Genomic DNA, 24681 nt, shown 5'->3' on the forward strand with positions numbered 1-24681 from the left:
GCACCATGACCGATCTAAACATGAAGGAAAAACTGACTGCAGACATTACAGATCTGATTTGTAAACAATAGAAGGTTCATTAGTACGGCAGAGTGGTATTCATACCAACTTCTAACGATGTGGATCAGATCTCAGCTTCAATTTTTAAAAGACTCTGTTCCCTGAGTTAAAACAAAATTTGATGTGGTGGGTCCAGATGCTTCCTCCAACATGGTATCAGATCCCTGACACTTGAGGAAGGAAACCCCATGAGGATAATTCTGCAAAGACTGCTTCCTTTTTGTCATGCACATAGCAGTACATATCTATACTTCAGTATAGGGCATTACACCCTCTGCTTAACTACAGGATGCACTCCTAAGCTTTTACATTACAGAACGGTGTAGAAATCTTTTCTCTCTCTCTTATAAGTGAATCAAGTAGTGATAGATCTGTGAGCATGACAGTCTCGCTAGAGGGCATCCAATTACTAACATGTAAGATAAGTTATGCTCATTTCCCTCCTCTGTGGCTTTGAATGCCGATCAACAGTAGGCTAACAAACACCATCCAGCTGGGGCTCAAAAATATGTGGTTTGATACCAGAATTACTTCTTTTCTGAAAAAACAACAACAACAAAAAAAAAAGAACACCAGGCTTCTCACACAGCTCAAGTGCAAAATGCTGTAATTATTAGTCAGTTGTTCAAAGCTAAACCCCCAAACCACACTTTCTGGAACTCCCACTCGGTATTGATAATTACAGATGTGCTCTCAGGGGAGTGGAGAACTGAACTTGTCTTTCTCACAGTTCTCCTGAGTGCTCTGACCACTACTCCATAGTCACCTTCTCTTTTTGGGAATATTGCTATGAAATGGAACCACCTGAAGCGGAGAGAGCCAGACCTGCTGCAGGATGCTCGTGGCCCTCCTTTGGGATGTAGGAAAGCAGGAATTGTGGCCTCGCTTCGAGTCAAGAGGATCAAGGACTTAAGAGTTAGACTCTTGGCCCCAAGGTGAGTGTGTTGACCTTTAGGAGACGGTTTGTCTTGTTCCAATGGCATTGCGGGATACACTATGAATAAGAACTGTTTTCAGGCAACTGACTGGCCAGAGATCACCTAAAGGCAGCTCAGAATATCATGAGCTTGACAGCTCCCATCTACTGCTGGAAAAAACAGAGGGGCCCTGTGTGGAAGAGATGTGGAGTTAGGGTGGAGCAAGAAAAAGGACCTGCAAAGTTTGATGCTTCAAAACCCAATTTATGTGTCCTCAGTTCCTTATGCAGTCAGAGAGAAAGAAGGTCTTAAAAAGATGATCCAAATCTCTCTAAGGAGTTAAGAGCCCAGCAGAGCTGGCTCATCACAAACCTGCTCCCACGCAGTGCTGCAGAACACGCAGGAGCAGCTCAGACTTCATCCCAAAGAGCACTGACACGGGGCCTACGGCCCCAGTCCTACCAACCTTTGCTCCTTGATGATTTTAGGGGTCCACTGGAGTGGAGTTGCAGACCTAAAGCTACAGCTCTCTTGATCTCTTTGGAGTTCTGACTGCCTCTACTTACTGAGCTGGAGACTACTCAAGTCATTTTTTTGCTTGTCTGAATTAGATTTAACACTGTCAATAAGAACAGAGAAAAGCCACCAAACCTGAGCTGTAAACATAGCAAATTCTGGGCACAGCCATAACACCTTCAGACGCATTTATTATTTCCCCATGTTGGATGCATGTGCACACACACGCATACTGTGTACACGAGTGCAAATCTTGCTGTCCTGCCATTATTAGAGTTTCATATACTTTTGACATGCAAAATGTACAAATACATTCAGAAGCTTCACCTTGAAAGAGGATGGATTTGCTGTAACATTTTAGCCTCAAATAGGATAGAATCTGTGTACTGCAGGGTTATCGCAGAGCAGAACTCCAGCCCTTACTTCCACAGAGTCAAAAATCCCACTGGGTCACCAAGGCCTGTGGGAACTGGCATGGGAACACACTGTACCAGGTTCAGGGTCTGCAACAAACGGGTGCAGCCTCTCTGAGCTGGCCCGTGTTCTCAAGACCACTTGATTTCTTTTGAAAGCTTCTGACTGGTTCTAGGAGTGACATAAGTTTCCCTATAAAAAACAAACACTAAATAAAGCAAAAAAAAAAAGTTTCCATAGGAAACAAATGCAACAGCCAACCCAGCCCATTTCCAGCATTATTTTAAAGCACTCTCTGCCAAAAAATGTAGCTCAGAGTAACGAGACCAGCGAAATTTACACATCCATGCTGAAGTTCCTTCCTAGTATGGTTCATTCTTCACCTGCCTCTGCTCAATACCCTTAACATAGACACTTTTCCATAAATTCTTTCAGACCTCCAAATGAGAAGTACCATGACCAATCTAAACATAAGGAAACACTGACTGTAGACATAACAGATCCAATTTATAAACACCAGAAGGTTCTTCAGTACAAGAGAGCAACATTCATATCAACTTCTAACAACGTGCAGCAGATTCTCAGCTTCTGTTTTTAAAAGTCTGTGTTCCCCATGTTACAACAAAAGCTGATGTGGCAGGTCCAGATGCTTCCTCCTCAGATAGCTTTTACCATGATTGCCCAAAGAAGAAATCCACAGGACTGGTTCCATACATCTTTTCAATGCTTTGTTCAAATCAGTCCATACAGTGTTGCCAGTTAGGTGAGGTCAAAGATGACTCCTGCAAAAGAATCTCTTTTGGAAAGGGAAATACATATACATTTAACAAATTTGGCTTTTATTCCTTTCTATTAACTAAATTAGTACAGGACCCACACATTGACGAGATACAAAAAATGGATCACACCAAACTACCCTTTCCATCTGAAGGAGGCACCCACCAAACTCAACACCTGGATTTCTTTCATTCATTGTGTTTCAGATCTCTGAGGAAGCCTCTCCGCCTTGGAGCGGGCAGGACTGATGGGTCCCGTTTAGATCATAGAATGGCTTGGGCTGGACAGGACCTTAAAGATCATCCAATTCCAACCCCCTGCCATGGGCAGGGGCACCGACTCAAATATTAAAGCCGAAAAATTTCAAAGTGTTTCTCACTGTCATTAACCATTTCCAAAGCTCTTTTTCAATTACTCAGTTCTTGATCGCTAATCAGTTACACAAGTAAACAGAAACCAGCTTAGCTTAAAACTCTACTTTACTGAGCACAGTAAAGCGAAAAAAAGAGATCTTTCTCAATTACTTTTTCAGTTCTGGTAGGCTCTGCTATTACTTGGGGAACACCAGGTACATTTTTTTTTTTGCAGAAACAGCACCAGATTTTTTTCTAGATGAAAAAAAATCCCTATCAGTGGAGGAACAGCCCCTCTAGAACAGACCCCCCGCTTTTGTAAATAAGGGGTGAAACAGGTGCAAAAATTACAATGATTTTCTCCAAGTAGAAAGTTAGCATAGTTGAGAGCAGTGTTTGGTAAACACATCCCTTCCATGGCCATTTCTCAGCTTCCTCCTTCATATTAGGAGCCAATAAAGTAGTCAACAAAATGGCTGACAGGTTTGAATATTATTTCTGTTTGTCCTGCAAAATAAATCAATATTCTTTGTCGATTCCTGACTAACTGGGTCACTACCTGAGAGAAGTGAGTGCATTGGATCCTTCTGCAGAAAATATTTTATTATTCCTTACAGTATTAAAAGTAGTAATTAAAATCTAAGAGAAAATATGAGTTGAAAATGCTTATGTATCAAAATTAAAGGAGCTTTCCCCAGAAATTAAAACAGCTTTTACAAGGGGGGGGGGGGAAGAAACAGTATTCTTCCTCATCCTAGTACTAAAACAAGACGCAACGGATGTATTAAGCAGGATATTATTTATTATGTGGGGATTTTTGCACAAATATTCAGAATTCTCCTGCCTACCAAATGCCATGTGGTGACTCATCCAGTCAAGACCTATGACGGTTTGATCCTGACCGCCTCCTGCTGAGGGCTCACCATTATCTAATTCTGACCACCTCCTGCCTCAGCATTATCTAATCTAATCCCATTGCCTTCAGCAGGACAAAGCAGTGCTTGGCATTCTTGCAAAACTGGGCCTTAGATAATGAAGCCTTTAGGTATGGGCTTCCTATTTCCTGCGGTGGATTTGCGTAGGTGGCCTTGTTACCAGAAATCCATACTCCTACACAGCAACTTCTGACTGCATTTCTGCAGAAATGACTATGATGAAAGGAATGAAATATTTTTAAAAGAAAAGTCATGTGTTTGTTTCTCCAAACCAGTCAGGGTATCTCCTGCTGGCGAGATGAATTTCTTCACATCTCACATGGAAAAATTAAAAGCGGGGTGGAAAACAAAAGGATTAAAGGTTTGCAAAGGCACCGTGGCTTGGACCGCTGGGCACGCCAAGAGGGGAGAGCCCATCTGTAGTGTCCCTTGCCCATCATCATCAGCTGAGTCACTGGCCCAGCCTGCAGAGCTTCTTGCCGGCTGCGTTTCACAGCCGTCCTCTGCCTTGTAGCCAGGAAAATCCCACATCCTCCCAGTGGGTGTTGGAAACGCAGCTACAGCCTCTGGATGCATTGCCACCAAAAACAAAGGGGAAATTGTGGTGCTGGGCAGTCTCTGTGGGCTCAGGACCAATATCCCAGGACCACGCTGACAGCGTTTTGGGGCACAAGGAGCTGCGAGCAGAGCCTGTGGCCAGCGCTGCCTGCATGCCCACGCACAGCCCTGCTGGTGTGCCAACCCCAGTGCTGCAAGCTGCATGACCACCACTGCCTCCCTGTGTGGAGATCTGCCAAGCCCACCAAGAAACCACCTCTCCTGGACCACCTCGTCCTGTCTCTCTGCTCTTTGGTGAGGGGAAGGTCACACCAAACCCTTAGTGGTCTTCCCTGTGGGCCATCCAGCCCAGACAGTTTGTCTTCAAGTGCAGGGGCTTAATGAAGCCACCAGTCTTGTCATGCTGTTGTGACCAGCAGAGCCCTGGTGGACTCCAGTAAAAGTCATCAGAGGTGCTGCTCTGACCTCCCACCCATCTCTGCTCACTGTCAGCTATTCTCCGTGAGCAGACGATTGCAGAGGAGGGTGCAACCAGCCAGGGCGGCTTAAATCTCTGCATTTGCCAATACCAGCTGAATATTGCCCGTGCTGCTTCAGGTGATGCCTCTGCAAGTCTACCGTCAGGAAAGCAACTGAAGGCATTGCTCACAGATTCACATTCTTTCTTTCTACATCCTCTGTGGCACTTGCCCAGCTCCTGTTGAGAGTGGTGTTATTCTGAGAAGACCACAAGCGTCCTGAGCCTGGCTCTCCAGTCTACGGTTTAGCATCGCTCTTTGGAAAGAAAACACAGGGGCAGACCAGCATGGGTTTGTCCAGCTGTCTGGGCAGTTGCTCCAGACAAAAGCTCTTTTGAGAAGCCACTCCTATAAAGTTGAGAAGACCCATCATCCGCAAACGTGTGCTCACACACAGGTAGCAGCAGAGCTGGCACCGGGAGGGATTGCCTTGGGAAAGCAATCAAACAGCCTCTGTCAGTCCTGTGCTTCCCACTCAAAGTCTCCAATGGCTTATAAGCCACTTAGCTCAGAACTAACTTCAGCTCCCCAGTCAACCCCACTACCATTCTCCTTTGGAAGTGCCATGCTGCTTTGGAGGCTTCTCCTTTTCCTCCTTAAAAAAACTCCTGCCCCTGCACCTCCAGCACTGTCCTCCCATTCAGTTTAGCCACCTGAACTTCTTCTAGGAAGGCCAAGAAGTGGGACCATGCAGGAAAAAAAAGGAGAGAAAAAATCCTCTTGGCCTCCATTCCCTGTCATATTTGTTCTGTGCCCATATTGACCAAAACAGGAAAGCAGAGACAGAGGAAAAATAGCTACATGTCAAGGGAAAAACAAACCAGCCTTTCCTAACTCAGTCTCAGCCTGTATTCATTTACTAGAACAAGTGCCTTTGACCCAGCCTGATGGGCAGACAAGAGAGCCTGCCTTTGTAATCTCTGCCAACAAGGGAGAAATGAGTCCCTGCAATTACTTCACCATGACTGGATCACCACTCGGATGTTTTAACACTGGTGTTTCACACCAGCATTTTATTCTGAGAACAAGTCACCGGAGTTGGCTCCACCACTGGCCTGGCTCAGGGAGGAGCTGGTTCCACCACAGCTTCCCCCCCTCTTCATAACTCTTATCAGGAAAATGACTTGAGAGTGATGGCCAACTAGATGTTTACAGGTACTCCATGACCACCATCTGGGACCAGGGTGTAAATATCTACAGCTGCATTCTTGGGGTGAATTTCCTTTCACAGGTTGGAGTTAGAGTGAATTTATGTTAATGACTAATGCAAGAGCTGCTGGCTCATTGTCCTGGAGTTCAAAAGTTTAAGGTGTTTTTTTGAATGCCAGCTGAAAATTTAAAGTGGCAGTTACGTTCTTTCAACCTACAAAATAATTTGTTCTTAAGAGTGAAGCACTGATTCAAACCGAATCTGGGTATTTAATGGAAAATGGAGTCTAGGACAGTAATTTTTGTGGCATTGTTGCCATCTGAAACTTTCATAGTTCAAAAGGTGGCATAAGTCTTTGTCAAAAATGAAATTGTTTGACACTTATTTCAGCAGTTTCCATTGAGAAACGGGCTTGTTCAAGGCACTCTTTGAAAACATTACATCAACTTCAGTAGATTTTACTCAATAACGCTCACTGAGTTCCTAGCAATTAACACTATTTATTATTTGCATATGAGCTTTTTAGGGACTATCCAAACAGCACAGTAGCAGCCCATGCCCTAGAAAGATTTCAGCCTCAGCCGAAGGCAGCTGGTAACAGATAAATAATACAGAAGGCAGTATTGGCCAGAAATCCAAGGAACCTTAACATCCTTCTGGGAGTCATCTCTTAGAAGAAACATTTCCCAAAGCCATCAGAAGAAGATTGAAATTGGGACGCTTTGGAAATGCCAAAAAACATGCACTTTTAAATATGTAACAGGAGGACAGTAGAGCCTTGGAGCACAGGTCAGTAAGATGCAGAAGGACCATACCAACAGCAAGTTGGGAGATGATCATAAAGCCGAGAGTACATCACAGCTGCCCTTGGATGAACGGGCAGGGGACAGAGCTGGGCTTGTTCAGCTTGGAGAAGAGAAGGCTCCAGGGAGACCTTATAGTGGCCTTCCAATACCTGAACGGAGCCTCTAAAAAAGCTGGGGAGGGATCTTTTACAAGGGCATGGGGTGATAGGATGAGGGGGAATGGCTTTAAATTGGAAGGGGGAAGATTTAGGTTAGATCTTAGGAAAAAATGGTTTCCTGTGAGGCTCTGGCACAGGTTGGCTGGCTATGCCACTGTCATTTTTCAATCTTAGCTGAGTGACAACCTGAACAACCAAAACACAAAATAGTTGGTAATGAATACTACATCCTCCACGGCTTCAGAGATATGATTATGTTAAAATTTATGTTAAAATTCAGATACACATAAGCCAAAGCATAGGGAAATGGTATGTTCTCCTGAAACTAACAGCAGCCATACAAGCAACTTGATCTACTGGAAGGTGCCCCTGTCTACGGCAGGGGGGTTGGAACTGGGTGATCTTTAAGGCCCCTTCCAACCCAAACTATGCTATGATTCCGTGACTTCAGGGACTGGCTTTTGGTATGGTAGCAAGCAGAGGTATGGTACTGTTCAATGCCTTTCTTAAGCAACTCCAATGAGACTCGCACCTTCTTCTCTATTCATTTAGAACAAGCTGACAGCTTCACTCATATGCACTAAAAGCTTTATCTTCACATATTAAAGAAAAAGCACGTGAAACAGACTTTTGAGTATTGTTAAAGACTGAGTATGAAACTACGTGCAATCCTCTGCTCTATTAGCTCAGTGAGCACTTGCGTGGTAAGTTTATATCGGTTCCATCTGACCTTTTAAACACTGGCACACAGCCTCAGTCCTTTTGCATCCCGAGGTCTGACGTTAGTGACACAGCAGCTCATCAGACACGCAGTGAAGTCTGCAGGCATACAGGACAATGTGGTTTTCAGTAATAATTTTCCATCAGTGTTCTTTATTTCCTTTCTAACTTAAGCTCTCTTACTATTAATGATCAAAAGATGGAAGACCTTGATAATTTCTTCTTCAGCAGACCAGACAAGGTATGTTAATTAGAATAGGAAAATCATGGTGCTAGGATCACAGAATTGCTTGGTTGGAGAAGACCTTTGAGATAGTGTCCAACTGTACTTGTCCACTACTAAACCATATTCCTGAGCACCTCATCTGCCTATCTTTTAAACCCCTCCAGGGATTGGGACTCAACCACCTCCCTGAGCAGCCTCTGCCAGTGCCTGCGAATCCCTTCAGTGAAGAATTTTTTCCCCCATGTCTAAAATGGGGCAAACTCACACCATCTTACAATTGCATGCCCTTCCTCTGTTAGGTTTTAATTTGTTCTCAATGCTTTTTTTTATAACGAACATTTGCTGATATTTTGTGGCTGACAAAACAATGATTTGTAGAACTGTTTATGAGTGGCTGATTTTATTTACATTACATTATTGCACTTGACATCAAATGCAGTTTCCACAGCCTAACTGAGAATGCAATAGATAAGAAAACCAGGATCTCCTTGGTGATTTGCAGCTTGCAGCACTTGCACAACTTCGTGACAGGTGGTTGCTTGTTTTATGTGGCTGTGGAAATGCATCTGAGTGTTTATATTTGGCAGATACTGATCTATTTCAACCAAAGGATTCCAAGTGGTTCAGAAATGCTTTTGTACATAGAAACCCAGTGAAACTGTTTTGAACCCCTCCTTTTCATCCCTAGCTCTTAAAACTGAGATTTGCTCTGGTACAACATGGGAAGATGGAAGAAAACAGAGGTTAGGAGGGAGAGACTAATGCAGAAAAAAGCTTAAGAGGAGACTGCAGGTGTAACCACAACTTCGCCTGCAGCTCTGCCATAAATGAGGTTAGTCCTTCCACATCAGACAGCTTGTGAAGAAAAAGCCAGATACAGAGCAGAACAGCTTCAACACGAGCACAGTCTATCCGGATCTTTGCAAAGGCATTTCTATAGTACCAATGGGTAATATATCTGGAGGTTTTGGTTTTGCAACGGATGACACCCACGAACACACATTTTTTTTCCTGCCTTCAAGGAGGAAAATTCACGTTTGAGGGCTCGAGACCTAGGAAGAACTGTTAGCACAATGCCTCAAGTCCTACTTTAGCCAGTTCAAAGGGCCTAAAAATGTAGCTTTTAAACATTGTTTGCTCTTTGACAGCAATGGCAGAAGCTGAACAACACTGTTAAGAATAGAGGAGAGATGGGAGAAGTTCTTGAGATTTTTGAACCAGTCCCATGAAGACAGGGGTAAAAAAAGCATAGGATTTCTCTAACACACTTCCCACTTTGACAGATCTCATTATGCTGTGATTTACTATTACAGGTTTTATGTACGATAATACCATCTTAGTTTCAGAATAAAACTGGAATCTCAAGTAAATCTTTCTCTGAAGAGAGATTGGCTAATTAAAGAGTTATGTGGCTAATTCAACTCCTATCTTCAACAGCATCAATAGCTCTCTGGAGGCACAGACAATTGCCAAGAAAGTGCTGTATGCTTGCAAAGCCAAACTTTCATGGTTAAGAAAAGCAATAGCTATATTCACTTGCTCAACCTTAATTCAGCCTGTTGCTGCATTCCATTATCAGTTTTTAATCACATGACCTTTGAGATTTTTCCTTAGAATTCTTGCTACTGGCCGAAAAATTGCTCAGCTTATTGATTTTTCCCATTCTTTGCATTATCTTCCACACCATGTAAACCCATTAAAAAAAGAAAACATCCACATTCTTTCACAGGATGTACTCATCTGAATCTCCTCATTGCTTATAAACACAGACATGTTTTCTTTCAAACAGCTGAAAAGCCATATTGCTCCATTTCCCTACTTTACTCATAACAAGAAATCCAGAAAGAAAGCACAAGCAACACTATTAAGAAAATCAGTGAGTTTTGCATGCTGAAATACTAATCTTCCTGAGCGTTTAGTATTTTGTCCCAATACCTAGCACGAGGCAAGCTTTCTGACAGATATTAGTGCTTACCTTTGGATGTTCCAAGTCGCGTACCTCAAAAAACACATAGATTCTTCCTCTGTGTTGCAAAAAACTCTTTCCTCCTTGCTAGGAATTAAATGCAGTTTGCAAGGTGAAGGCTAGAAGCCTAAGCAGGTAAAAAGGCTTCTTTATTAGAGGAGGTCAGTGGAGGATGATCAAGTCAGGGGCAGGATTAATTGACGGGATAACAATGGACAGGTGGGAGTGAGAGGACACAGTTTGGCTTCAGGTGTGGGAATCTAGGGAGTAGCTGAGAGCTCCACACCATTAAACCCACAGATAACCCCTACCCAGAGGTCAAAAAATTAACACTGTCTTAAGTACACATACAGATAAAAGATATTGAGTGAGTTTTAGGTAGATTAAAAAAAGAAAAATCCCCCTCCCCACTCTTTTGAGGGAATCTGACTCATGATTTTCAAATTTTGGGGGACTAGTAAAGGCTTTTCTCACAGCGCAAGCCATAACCACAGCCTTAAAAAGCAAAGGTGGGTGGAAAGGACATAAACACACCAGCACAGTGCAGAAAGGAGCTGTGGAGCTGTAAGGGAATTTCTTAAATTTGAACACAAGATTTTGAACTTTGAACAAGTTTTTACCAGCATTTCTTTTAGGGCAAGGTACAAGTTGGTTTGTTTGTTTCCTAACGTTTAAAAGAAAAGGGAAGACTGGATTCCCACTCAGAAATCAGCTCAACACCTGCTCTTCAAGACCAGGGCAGCAGGGACACAGACAGCCCCATCACTGGCCTCTCTCTGTCCCTTGAGCTAGTGCCTTACTTGAAAGCACAAAGGTTTTTATCCTCCTTGTGGACCTGCCTTGGAAGAGATGGATGCACTGGCTCTGCCCTGCAGCACAGATGCCTCTTGTCCCCTTCTGATCCCACCACTCCAAAGCCCCGCATGCACAGCTCCCTCTTGCCTAACACAAGACGTCTGCCCTCCAGCCTTCTCCCTCTCAGGATCGCTATTCCTCTAGCACCATCACCTTCTTTGTTAGGGGAATTAAAGAAAAGGTTATTATAATATATATATATTATATATTATAATATATATATAATAATATATATATATATTATATATATATATATCAGGAGAGAGCCTTAATTTCAATTCTGAAGCCACAGCTGGCTCCTCCTGACCAGAAAGCACTGGTTGGCCATGCTACCTTGAGCTACAGCATCCCCAGGGGAAGATGCTTTGGACAATTTCCCTGCTAGCCTCAAGAAAGAACCCACCAGTGAGATTCTCAGTGTTACCTGACTGCATTTAGGAAGGTGTTTTTTCGACACTAGAAGGGGTGACATCTTCCCTCTCCTGCAGACAAACATGACAATCTTGTTCCAGAGGCTTAAAACTGTAAGAGATTAAAAAATATAGATATGTATATTTTTATATTCTTAGAAATCAATCAACTATTGAAAGTGGAGTTTAATAATAGTGATAATCACCCTGCTGCCTGACATTCTGCCACTGTGGGCTGTAAAGTGGGCTGGGCAGAAGCAACAGTGGCATTTCAACCCACACTGGCTGCAATCCACACTCCAGAGCAACACATCCAAAAACCCCCACCTCTCTTCTTCCCCTCTAAAAGCAACCTCCTTACTTTTTGTTTAGAATAACTCACTCCAAAGCAGACATAAGGCTACTCCCTCTGGACGATGCCAGGTTTTCCCAGCAGGTCTTTGCCTATTAACTCTTTTCATCTGACACAGTACAAGCCCTCGGCTGCACATCTTCCGTTCCATGAAAATTTGGGGAATTTTGAAGCCCAAAGTTTCAGTTTTGAATTTAAAGGAATCGCTCACAGTTTATTTAAGCAGCATAGTATCTGACTGTAGCTGGAGACACCCGAGTTTCTATCTTGTTCTATTTGTTCTATATTGTTTCTATTCTTGATTTTCTTTTGATATCATCTTTTTCAGTGTCACATCACACATTCCTTTTAGTGATCTTTGCCTTGAAAAAGCAAATGCCTTCTGCTTTCTGCAAGACTCCATTGCAGTAGCATGCTTATGATCCATGTGTGGTTTTAATCTTAAATAATCCCTAAAAATCATGTTCCTATCCTAATGAATGCACTGGTCTTTTCTTTCTAATTTAGTTGCTTTGGTAAAGGTTGTATCTGCTTGATCAGATATGTAGTAAACAAGCATTACTGCCAGTCTCAGTTCAATTCTGAGTAAGAGAAGACCCCACAAGCCAGCAGATGTACTAAAACACAGGCGGAACCAGTGGTTAGGCTGAAATTGGTTTGTTTTAAGAAGCCTCTTTGCAGACCTGTTTGCTTCCTATGCCAAAGAACTGCAGAACTGGGCTTTTGTCTTCGAGCCATTGACAGAGGCTAATGGTTTAATTATTTTTATTTTTTTTTCAGCTTTCATTTCAGTACTGACATTTGCGTTTTATGGATGAGTAATTTGGAGGGAGAACACACACTAAAAAGGTAAGATTACAGAATAGCATCTGTTTAGTTTTGGGAAGACCGTAGCTTTTATTTAAGATGATGTTCCTGCTATGCATTTCTAAAGGTAGAATTGGGACCTGCAGATAGGTCTATTCTGAATTGACAGTGGTGAGTCCCTATGTAGTTTATTCATTTTTATTCTTTCTTGTGTCAGTTGCTGAAGAAAGAAAGAAGATCTTGTGCTGGTGATTACCTCTTCTAAATATCAAATTTTCAAAATGCATAGGCAGACGTTGCCTAATGTGGTAATTCTTTCTGCACATTTCTGATAGGAAAAATAGTTCATAGATTCCTATAAATCTTCCTTTTTCTAATGTAGCTTTGTCCAGATTAAATAGTAGACAGTGCTCTGCCTCTCAGATGTCCTTTCAGCAAACTCTTTCATTATTCAATCAGAAAAGCATTTTGTTTGGGAAACTGCAAGGTTGTACCTAAAGATACAAATCCAAATTAAGGACCCTTTCCTCAGTCAACTTTGACCAACCCTTCAACACATGGACTGAGTCCTATAACACCCCTGCACAGCCAGTAAATTGAAAGGTACTGCTCCTTCTGGGAGGATCTATACCTTCTGCTCTTGGCTTGTCTTGGCTCTGAAAAAATAAGTTTTCTTAATTACAGCTGACTAACTTGAAATGAAATCCTAGTGGAGATCAGTCAGGATCCTATAAGCTTTCCTATAAGATCCTATAAGATTTCCTATAAGCTACCACCCAGATTTAGGTCCTTTGGGGTGGGGTATTTCATGATAATAGCAAAGATGAAAGCAAATGGTTGTATGGTATTTTCATGCTTCACGAGTTCCGATTGATATAAACGTGCAGCCAGGCTCTGTGCAACTCGAAACAGCAGAAATATGCAGCCAAAACCTGTCTGATGTCCTTAACTGTCCACACAGGTTCCCTGACTGTGCGAAGCACCGGGACCTGTGCCACTCCCAGACATTAAGAACGAGCCCTGTCCGAAGCCTTTGCACCCTGCTGCAGCCAACGTGAGACAATCTGCTTTGGCTCTTCTGAACTGAATCTAAAATAAAGCCAGACAGATGATTCTTTGGCTGCAGATACGCTAAAATAAATCACTGAAGATTCTGAGGGCAACCTCAATCCACACTGTGGCTGTGGCCTGCAGCGGTCCCTACAAATGCTGTGGTGTGCCACCAATCCCTCCTGCTCTGCTGCCCTGCTGCAGTGTATTTATCCTCCCCAACCCGACTCAACCCGGGGAAGTACCTCTGAGAACAAAACCATCCTGAATCACCTCCAGCTGCTTTTGCAGCTCGTTGGTTGCCACTGGCCGATTCCAGTACTGCTTAGAAAGAGCATCCTATGAAATGCCAGCTGAAGCAAAGGCCAACAGGCACCCTGTATGTGCCTGCATATTTCTGCGTGGTGGCGTACTCCCTAAAGGGCAAATTTTTCCATTCTAAGAACAAGAATTCCGCTCTTCATATTCTAGGTCACTTGTGGAACCACATAGATAACAGATCTCAAGAAAACGTCACCAATGATAAAGTCCGGGGTTTTCAGAACCGTGTTTCTGAAGGAAGGCGCTTTATCTGGGTCTCTAAATGGAGGGATTTGGGTGTCTAAATGGAGGGAGTAATTTTCACACGCAGTTTCCACAACTTACTTTTCAAAGCCTTGGCCCAAGTATAGTTGGGTATTGAAAAAAATTAAGTGAGCTGGTCTGGGTGTTGCACCAGGGAAAGGAAAAGTGCAGTGGTCAGTTTAAACACTGATTTGCTGTATAGGATCGGACCAGTCACACCACAAACATTGCTATTTTCTGACTGACTGCGACCGCACAGGACTGAGTCACCTAATTCGTAGCTGCCGGCGTGATGTAGCCAAGCTCGCAGGCTGGAAATATCAGCTTGGCTTTTATCCCAAAGCATGCTTCTCTGCTAAAGTTTTTGTTGCGGCTGAATAGCTTGCAAATAAGAAGGCCTAAACATGCCCAACGCAGCACATGCAAAGAAATATTTTGCAAAATGTAGGGCCGATCGTTGGCTGCACCGTAGCTGCTGGAGCTTGGCACCTGAATGGTGCTCTCTCACAGTCTCCTCCATGGTTCGAAAGCCAAACCCGAGGGAAAATTCAACAGTCACTATTTTCAGCAGCCAGTCGGTAAAATAATTGCTTTTGGCTAAAAAATTAAATATCACTGAGCCACAATCAAAATATTGTTTTGTTTTTAAAGAACGCTTTAGCTTTGGGACTATTGCGTCCATCTCTGACCATGCTGCGATGGTGGCTGTGCTGTGTCTCGACACACGGGGGGGGGAAAAAACATAGACTTGTTTCCGCTTTTCTCTGTTCTCACCTGAATGACTGGATCAAGGTTAAACAACCGCAGACAGAAGGAAAAAAGATCACTGCACAGAAGTGGAAATGTGATATACGTCAAATGATAGTCTTTTTTTTTTGTTGTTGTCATCAGAAGTGCTCAGGGGTTGTGGCCAACGAGGCAAGAACAGACAGGCAGTTTGCAGAACGGGACATTTCTGACGGTGAACTCCTATCGGGGTTTTTTGGGACAGTTACATTTAAGACACCAAAGGAATAGCTCAGAACTACTATCCCCACCTACAGTGTTTCTTTTCCTTTACATTTACGGTAACAATGTTTGGGCAGCAGTTTGGTTTTTTCAGTTCCCACTTACTATTCATTGTGAAACTTGGTAAGATTGGCCATGTTAGCGTGTTACTCCATGAGCATGTGGATAACGACATTTTTCTTCAACAGGTTTTTGCTGTATTTATGAACCTATCCCATAGTTTGGGCCATTCGTTAGGATAGATCACATGGCTGGTATTGGTCTGGCATAAACCTTCTGCCATCCCTCTCATTTTTAGTATATAAACCATATGCTAAAGTTTTCTGATGCTTTGTTCCAACCTCTTAAGCACTGAGTGCCAAAACCAATGGCAAAAATTTTTGTCATTGCTACAGCAAATGACTTTGGCATGATTTAGGGTGATGGGTAGACCCAGAAGAAAAAATAGCAAAGTAAAACTCCATTTAAAAGCAAAACAGAATAACAGCGGCCCGGAAAAGTACAAAGATTAAGTTATAGATTTAAGTTCTCCAAAGTATTAACTGGAAGTAATTAGTCTGAAACCAAAGTTTCTACCCTAGGCCTGATTACGTGTGCAAAGGAAAGGGATTAATTTGATTATACTACAGAACAGGGAACCTTTCCAAACAGTATGCTGAGTGGTGCTATTCTTCTTATGTGGTAAGTGTAAAATTCTTTATTTTAGGTTATCTAGGCCTGAAATTCACAGAAATGTAAATTTAAATTTGCTTCACCTTCAATGACGTTAAGTAGCTTTATTTCATTCAATTGAGAACTGCATGGAATATCAGAATCCTAGTCTGCTTAGTGAAACTTGACCTTCTAATGATTTCAACCAAGGAAAACCACCTCTTACGCCACTTCCAGTTGCAGGAATAATACCTAAGCTCTAATAATACCTAATGCTACAGAGAAAGTCTTCAGGAGGAAAACATTTGCAGTAGACAGGCAATATTTATTTAAAGGCAATCTTGAATGAGAACCATTGGTGTCTGTCAATTTTTTCTGCATATGGGAGTTGCCCACTGCTGGAAAGCTCTCAGGTGGCTGAATGCTGCTTTGGTAGGCAAGTTTGCCTTTGCCTGTAACTACGGCCAAATTTACAAAACTGATTGACAAAATTTTACACTGAAGAGCAAATTCTATCCTCAGAAGTTCAAATCTGCAAGAAAATCAAATTTAGAATGAAGATACACTGCTATTTATGTGTAGGACTGCAAAATGTAAGGCAAAGCAGCAGAAGTGAGAGAAGATCAGCTTACATTTTTATATTTCACTTCATTAAAAGTATCTTCAAATCTCTCATTATGCTGTGTTGTTCATAACAGTTCTTACTTCCACCACCTTATCGCCATTCAGATGCTGAATATTCTTGATGATAGTTACAGTGATTAGGTTTGGTCCTACCTTATTCATGTTTTGATGCTAAACGGGTACTTTTCTCAACAAAAAACATCACCAGGGTACCCATAAGAAGGATGTGTGATTGTCCCCATCTTCCCTTTTGACACAAAGCAGCACAAGTTTGCGCACTGACGTCCGTGCTTGGAAAACACTGACAGTGAACAAATCGACATCAGCACGTGCGCTGGTGCAAGCGCCTACGACTACAAAGCCCAGTGGGGTTTCTGAAGGGGCAGGTTTTGACACCTGTAGACAGAGCATCGTTTACTAACAGTTTCTGGACCTTCCCAGGTTTCCTGTCGCTTAGGAAAGGGGCACCAGCATGCACAAGAAAGGAATTACTAGCACCCTGGTGGGAACTGCAGTACTGATGTTGCTGTAGCTGTGATGACCTGTGAGTAGCAATGATTCCAGGTTTGTAAAGGGAAGCTGTACTATTTTGTCAGCCTGACTGAAGCTTGGTGGAAGCCTCTATCGGATCTCCTCCTATTTCTTTTAAGGCTGAACAATTATTGCCAGTATTGAATGTTCCACACCTCCCATCTGACAGCCCCATCCCTGGAGGTGTTCAAGGCCAGGTTGGATGAGGCTTTGAGCAGCCTGTTCTAGTAGGAGGTGTCCCTGCCCATGGCAGGGGGGTTGGAAGTGGATGGGCTTTAAGGTCCTTTCTGAACCAAACCATTCTATGATTCTATGACAACAAATCCCCACAGAAGAAAGCATGCTGGTTCTCTCTTGTGTGCAGCAAATCTTATACACCACTTCTGCTGCTCTCCACCGTAGTAAATCCATCTAAAGTCTGCTGTCTAAGCACATCTTGGCATCTTATTTCTAGGCTCTATTGTCATCCTCTGAGCAGGCATGCCATCATCTAACAGTGCTTAAAAACTCGCTCCACCTGAAGAACAAACACATTTGGCTTTAGGCCACCACCAAGTACTGGCAGAGCAGACACACGCACAAAATTGCTTGGGAAATTGAAGTTTGAAAATGTGGCTGCAGCATTAGGAGAATGGTACTAGCTGATACTGAGCTGATACTATGATTCAATATCAGCAGCAACCCAAATGGAAACAGTGACTTTCCTGGGAAGCTGGAGGTGTTGGTTCCAGGACAGAAATCTTGGCTTTGAGACAACCTTTCTCAGCAAGTCTGATTTTCCTGCTGATACACCAGCCTCAGCCATCGCCACAGGAGAACCAACCGAGGTGGAATCAAGGGAGCACGTGCATTTTAATTCAAGATATTTAACACATTATTCTGCCTCACTAGGTTTCACCAATTCACCATAAGTTAAGTACCAAAACAGTCACATCAGATCTAACGGAAGATCCAGTCTCCTACCTTTAGCAGCAGGCAAAGAGCAGAGGGAAGATGATAGCAGCAAGCAGTTGCCAGCTGAAAGACAGTACCTTGGAGCACTGCTAATGCCTCCCAGCTCATTTAGTGTTGAACTGGACCAGGAGTGTTCCAAAACGCAGCTATTGCAGCTCAGCTCAGCACTTAAACTGCAAACACTCACCTGTGCTGCACCTTGTCATGGCAAAACTAGGATACCCCTGAAGCACCAAACAACATCCCATGTTTTGTCCTCCCAACAGTCCCCACTTTCTCTGAAAGTAACTTAAATCTTGTGCAAGCCGACCATGCTTTAGGCAATGTTCTCTATCAAAATTCATTGCCTTAAGTCTGACAAAAGCCTTTGGACAAGCCTTCCATTATGAAATGGGATCGAGACTCCCATTTTTGCTGCTAAGAGATGGTAATTTACTGGTGTGACATCGTACAGATTTAGAATACACCAAAGGCATGAAAAATATGTATCTTATTTTCTCCCTGTGATATATTCAGCTTGAAATTCAGTTACAGACGAGGGATTTCCAGGGAGGTGGTCGAGTCGCCTTCCCTGGAGGTGTTTAAGGAACGGGTGGATGAAGTGCTGAGGGACATGGTTTAGGGAGTGTTAGGAATGGTTGGACTCGATGATCCAATGGGTCCTTTCCAACCTTGTGATTCTGTGATTCTGTGATTTTCATTTTTCGCCACATGAGTGTGCCTACTCTTAGTACGCTAGGAAGAATGTTTTTGAAAAGCAAATTCCCCAGAACAAAGCACACCAGTGAACTCATATGAAATAAAATAAATCATAAACGAATCATATCTACCATTTCTGCCGCCTTACAGTGAATTTGGTTGATATGTACACCATAAGTACCTCTAATAAAGTGTGTAGGTTATGAAAACTAGGTTAAGAGGCAGTTTGTTTGGCTGGCAATCCTAAGGAAACTGCCAACGCCAATGGTTTATGTGCAGATCTCTGTACAGCATTGCTGCTGTTGTGTCTCTGCCAACAGGGAAAGTTTGCCCTGTCAGCAGCAGTGCTTCTAGCTACACTCAACACTGATATTTCCCACTACCACCAGCTTCAGAACTATTAATCTAAAGTAATTTGTAAAAAGGTTTCACCATGCAGCAGTTTGATTTCTCCTCCAGACAGCCCTTATCAAGGAAGAGACAAGGAGCTGGGCCATTTGACCTCATGTGCCCTTTTGTCTTCACCTCACAGCAGGCATGTCAGCACTGCTGTGAATATCACACCTCCTACATGACACGGCTTCATGGCAGCCGCCACTTCGAACTTTCGTCACCCTCCTAATCATCCTTCCTCCTGAAGTCACCCAGCGCTGCACTGACCTGCAGGAGCTGGGGTTGGCAGAGGAGCTGCCTGCCGTGCTCGGGGCTGAGCCTGCAGGAACTATCCCATGGGATGCTCAGGAGGAGGCACGCGCCACATCTCAGCTTCTTTGCTCTGTGCAGCAACGCTTGGTTAATTTGCAATCTGTTTTAGAATAATATTTTAAAAGCCTGTTAGGGAAATACAAAATAAAGAGGATTTCAATTAAAGGCTTTATTTAAATACATTGCAATTTCTTGTGAGCTTGAAGAACACCCCTCACCCTCCCTGACCCACCCCGAAAATGCACCCAGTTCCCAAAGCAGCTGCTCAGTTTCCAGAGAGCTCCTGCACCTAAAGCACACAGCTCAATCTCTACCAAAGCTGTCTTCCTCTTTGGGGATGGTGTGATAACAGGTTGATAACAACCATCCGCACAGGTTGCCCAGGGAAACTGTGGCTGCCCCATCCCTGGAGGTGTTCAAGGCCAGGTTGGATGAGGGTTTGAGCAACCTGATCCAGTGGGAGGTGTTCCTGCCCATGGCAGGGGGCTGGAACTGGGTGATCTTTAAGGTCCCTTCCAACCCAAACTATTCTATGATTCTATGATTCTATGATTCTATGATTCTATGATTCTGAGTCTATGATTCTATGAGTCTATGATTCTATGATTCTATTCTATGATAACATAAAACCAGACAGAAAACTCATGCGAACATTTCCACATAGATTACAAAATACTCACCCTGCTCACCACACAGAGGTGGAAAAACAAGACTTCACACTGAGCCAGATTTTTGGTCTGATTTGACCAGCGTGGCCAGGAATTTTGGTGCAGAGGGATCACTGTGCCTCAACACCCCAACGTACTGCAAGCCAGCTGATGGCCCACCACATCCAGGCATCTATTGTGCTTGCCGAAGAACTGCATTACAGGGGCTGCAGAGGCAGTCGCAGCCTTTGCCTGGGCCAAGGGAACTGCAAGTCTGGATCCAGCTTGAGGGGACTGAAAAACCAATGCCAGCGCTCTGCTGGGAGCGCTGGCAGCTCATGGCACCAGGCAATGCTGCATCCTAAGGAACGCGCCACAGGGCATCACTGTCCCCCATTTTTGATGTTTCTTTTTTAATCTATTTTCTGTAATTTAACTAATGATGATATTATCAGTGTGCCCGACTGTTCTGAATCTCACACAGGTCTTGCCCTTAATGATACTGAGACAAAAACTTCCACAGCTTGATCGTGTGTTGTGTAAAAAAAAGCAGTGCCTTTCTCTGGTTTGAGCGTGCCATGTCCCTATCCTACTTCTTGTTATATTTTACTACATATTTACTTAAATTTTCCAAAATACTCTATAGTCTGAAATACAGGATATGTTTGAAGTGCTTCATGAAATAAACAAAACGAGTCTTCAAATGTACCAACAAAATAAATTCAACTCCCAGAATGAATCAATAAAACCGCCAGGCCATTTTCAAGTAAAAAGATACGCCATTGCCAGAATGACAAGCACAGAAATGCTTCACAGATAGTAAACCAGAACTGAATTTGAGAAACCTCATTTAGACTTTCTACAGTGAATCATCTTTTTTTTTTTTTTCTTTTATTTTTCGCTGGGGATTGAAGAAAGGGTGATTCATCCCATTCTGAAATTGTTTTCTGTTTCAATACAATACGACTTTAAACATCTTTTGAGCAATGTTGGAAGTGCAGAATAATAACCAGTTAGATCAGTCCCAACAGTAGAGAAAAACAAGTCTGGGGACAGGAAGAGGTATTTTCCATCTGAGATTTAGGAAGGAGTGGAGAATCAATGAGGCAGAGTTGTATGAAAAAAAAACCCTCTCAAGGTGAAGAAATTCTGTCTGTTTAAAACAGAAACAAAGATTCTGAAGGGAAAGAGTGAAATGGTTGGTATTAGTTGAAAGGAGGAAAGTGGGAGATGTGGGCTTTAAGAACAGTGAGGCTTTTAGGAGCCATTTCTTAGCCATCGGGGAGAGTGTGGGGCTTGTGATGTGGACACTCCAGTTTTGTCACGGCCGCTGGTGACGTCGCAGATGCACTGGGGCGGTGGGGAAGGAAGCGGTGGATGCGGATGCAGCGATACCATCGAGGCAGTGTAATGCTGTGGGAGCACCAAACGCTGACATGCTCACAGGGCCAAAGTGAAGAGGAATGTAAAGTCAAAGCCAAGCAGGAAACAGACACTAAAACAACAAGTAATGAGAGGGATAAGGCATGTTTGGGAGTGTATCTCTTGTCCCTGGTGGGGATGCCTGGTTTTGCGACTCCTAGCAAGGAAGCTGAATTAAAACCACAAGTTCTGTTGCTCAGACAGCCAGAGCGGCTGCGGGTAGCCGCTAGCAGTGACTAATGCCATAGCAATTGTTACTGATGCTGAGAACACGCAGGTCCTGTGTCTTACAGCACGAGGTACATGCCAGGCACTGAAGTCACATGCTTATGTACCCCTTACCTATAAATTTAGGAGAAAAATACTGCCTGTATATGTAATTCACAGAGCTTTGGGTAAACTAATTTATTTGGTGAAGTCACCCTGGGAAAACTGTTTGCCAGGAAGGATTTGAAGGAGGAAAAGAGGATGGCTTTGCACGTCCATTGCAGCCGCTGTTCCTAAAGGTGCTGGAGATGTTGCCTCCAGGAGAATGCAAGGCTGGCAGGCAGGGATCTGGGTAGATGCAGATGCTCAGTGTGCCCAGCCAGGAACAAGCAGGTGCCATCCTGTGCTCTGCAACCACTCAGGACCTGGGCTTGCCTTCACCAACTGGCCTGCAAATCTTAGCATGGAGCCCAGACTTTGAAGAACCTCGCTCCTATGAGCAGCTGTTTCTTACAAGTACGCTCCTGAGTCATGACAGTGTTCCTCCAGGCACAAAGGATGTTAGACTCTGCTTCACCTCTGTAATGTCACACTCTCTTCTCCAAAACACCCACTGTAACCACATCTTCAGCCCTTAGAACTGCAGTTTGAGAAGACTTGAGCATTTGAGGTCCTTTATCCATCTCAGACCACTGAGTATTGTTCTTTTCTCTACCCGCAAGACCCATGTTCATGACCGTGAGAGACAAGACCTCAGCTACAACTTTTACTGCTTGGTGCATTGGTGACAAAAAAATGCCACAGTATCCCAGTGCAACATTAAAGAAAGCAAAAGGCAAGAAGGAAAAGAATCCTCCTCACACAAGTGAGTGCAGAAAGAGACAGAGGAAATTCAGAGGGATGGAGGTAAGAAGAAAATTACGGGAATAAATGAGCAGAGAGACATTCCAAATAGAGATCAGGGTGTCTCTCTGTCCCATCAGAAAAGTCCTTTTAAATCTAAGCTATAGTTCCTATCTTTCCATGTACAATTTAGAAGTGATAGCCTCCATTCTTGTGTACCTTGCAGGTCCTGGAGAGCAGGGGCAGGAGGGAGATGCACAGCAGCCTTCGTTTACTGTTAGCATTAGCACACACCTGGTATGGTCCTGCTTCTCATTTTAGATTGTCTGCACTTGCCATTTATTACAAACACAAGAAAAATATACCAAGTGTAGACACGGGGATGAGGAAGTAACCTATCAAGTTTCCTTTCAGTCCTGTCCTAAGCCATGTCCCAAATATTTCTAATTATGTATCCTTTTCCTAAACAGACAGCAGCATCAAATGTGCTTGCGTGGGACTTAGTGTTTCCTTTTCTGTCTCACACATGCACAACAAACAGGAGGAGTCTGGAAATGTCACTCAGAGCTATCTGTGCTCCTCACCCAACCTCTCGATTTACAAATTCCTGTGAAGATTGTTCAACAAACTGGTAAGGTGTACTGCATTCAGGCAAAATTTGTACAGTGGTTGCTCAGCTTTCCAACCAGGTACTAGAGGATTGTTTAGCCGGTGGTGGATCTGTGCTGCTTCCCTTGCAGTGAGGTGATGTCTATACTACTGCAAGCCTGGTCCAAGATTGATTTCATTCTGGATCGCCGTAGCTCCTAAACTTTGAGCTTATTCTACTGTACAGAACATTGGAAACCAGGGTAACCACTTTGTCATCACCAGAGCCAAGGACTACTGGAAAGGAGGTTCCTTTTCTATGTCCTAAACTAAGTGCTCTTCATTTAGGTCTGGTCCACAGTCATGTAAAACACTGCCCGTATTAATAATAACACTGAGGGCTCTTCTGTAACATTTTTTACTCAAAACTCTTCACAGAGGAAGTGAAGTCACTTCTCCAACAGCTCAGAGGAAAGAGGAGCAGCACAACAGGTTTGTCCTATTGTTCCAAGTGGTCCCATGAGGTGCTCAGGCAGAACCACCAAAGCACCTTGCACAAGATTTCCCTGCAGCTGCTTCTCCATTATTTTTAAAGCTCCTGCTGCTCAGTCATTCTCGTGTGTGACTTACCAAAATTACTTATTGACCTGCTCAGCATTGCACTCTCTATGGAGTATATGGAGAAAATGACTCAGGTGAAGGATGATATTTGATACTGCTGTCCTCCATACCAAGTCACATCACACAGAAGAACATCTGAGGCGGTTAGTGTACATGACCCTCCTTCACATTCAAACTGCCCTCAGAGGCAGTTGTGCACCATGTAAGCAACAACAGCAAAGGAGGAACAAAACACTATTCACAAGCATTTGCAACATCGAGGTTATTTACTTCCCTCCTAGATAACGGCCCATCGAAATATAAACCACCACACCCTACTTTCAGAACACCAACATGGAGCGCTAAGGTGGGGCAAACAAAGGGCATTCCCTCCCTGCTGTTTTTTAAGAAACACTATTACTGATCTTTATTCAAGCAATAGCAATTAACCAAAGAAACAATGTACATCAGACTCACCTCAAAGAAAATCTTTGTTGCTGTCTATGTACAGCGTCAACTATTTTTGCATAAGACACAAAGGGCACGTTCCTACTGTCTGTACGTATTTCACAACCATCAAATTGCACGATGCTGAATGTAGCTCCTGAAATGGTCCTACTGCTGGTATGCCGGTCTGCTTTTCCTGAGGGCGGATACTCAAGCATGTCTTGTGGCTTATCCGGAGTGGAGCAGATTGGGTTGCACGAGGGTGCGGATGATGCCTGGCCTGGGCCTGGCCTGGCCCGTGAGGGAAGCTCTGCCAGGCTCTCGTGTGTCACTAGCTCACATGTTGAAGCTCTCAAGTATGGGGAGTCAAGGGCAGCTTCCCTGTGCACCATCTCTTTCGATTTCTAAAAGGCAACTGAACTTACTCTGTGCTGTACACACTGTAAAGAAGCAAAGAAAAAAAAATGAGAGGTTTTTTTTTTAAAAGTTTGATTTAAAATATCCTCAATTCACTTGGATTTATAAATATAAAGTGCTTTTCCACACAAAAGGCTGCTTGCCACAGGAAGCAGTCTCCAGAAGGAGAGTCACTCATTAGCTCATGCAAGCTAAGTCAGAGAATGGCAGCCTCTTGGTGACTTAT

General features: G+C 43.5%; 1 long non-coding RNA gene across 1 annotated transcript; it reads right to left on the reverse strand.

Moving 5' to 3' along the window:
- Positions 1–11357: 11357 nt before the first annotated feature.
- On the reverse strand, positions 11358–24194 carry LOC128852141 (uncharacterized). The gene is made up of 3 exons (XR_008449780.1): positions 24069–24194; positions 19240–19410; positions 11358–11451 (listed from the first exon to the last, which is right to left on the reverse strand). It is a non-coding gene; the product is annotated as an uncharacterized LOC128852141 (long non-coding RNA).
- Positions 24195–24681: the final 487 nt, after the last annotated feature.

Source organism: Cuculus canorus, chromosome 4, assembly GCF_017976375.1.
Source record: "Cuculus canorus isolate bCucCan1 chromosome 4, bCucCan1.pri, whole genome shotgun sequence".
NCBI classification, from domain to species: Eukaryota; Metazoa; Chordata; class Aves; order Cuculiformes; family Cuculidae; genus Cuculus; species Cuculus canorus.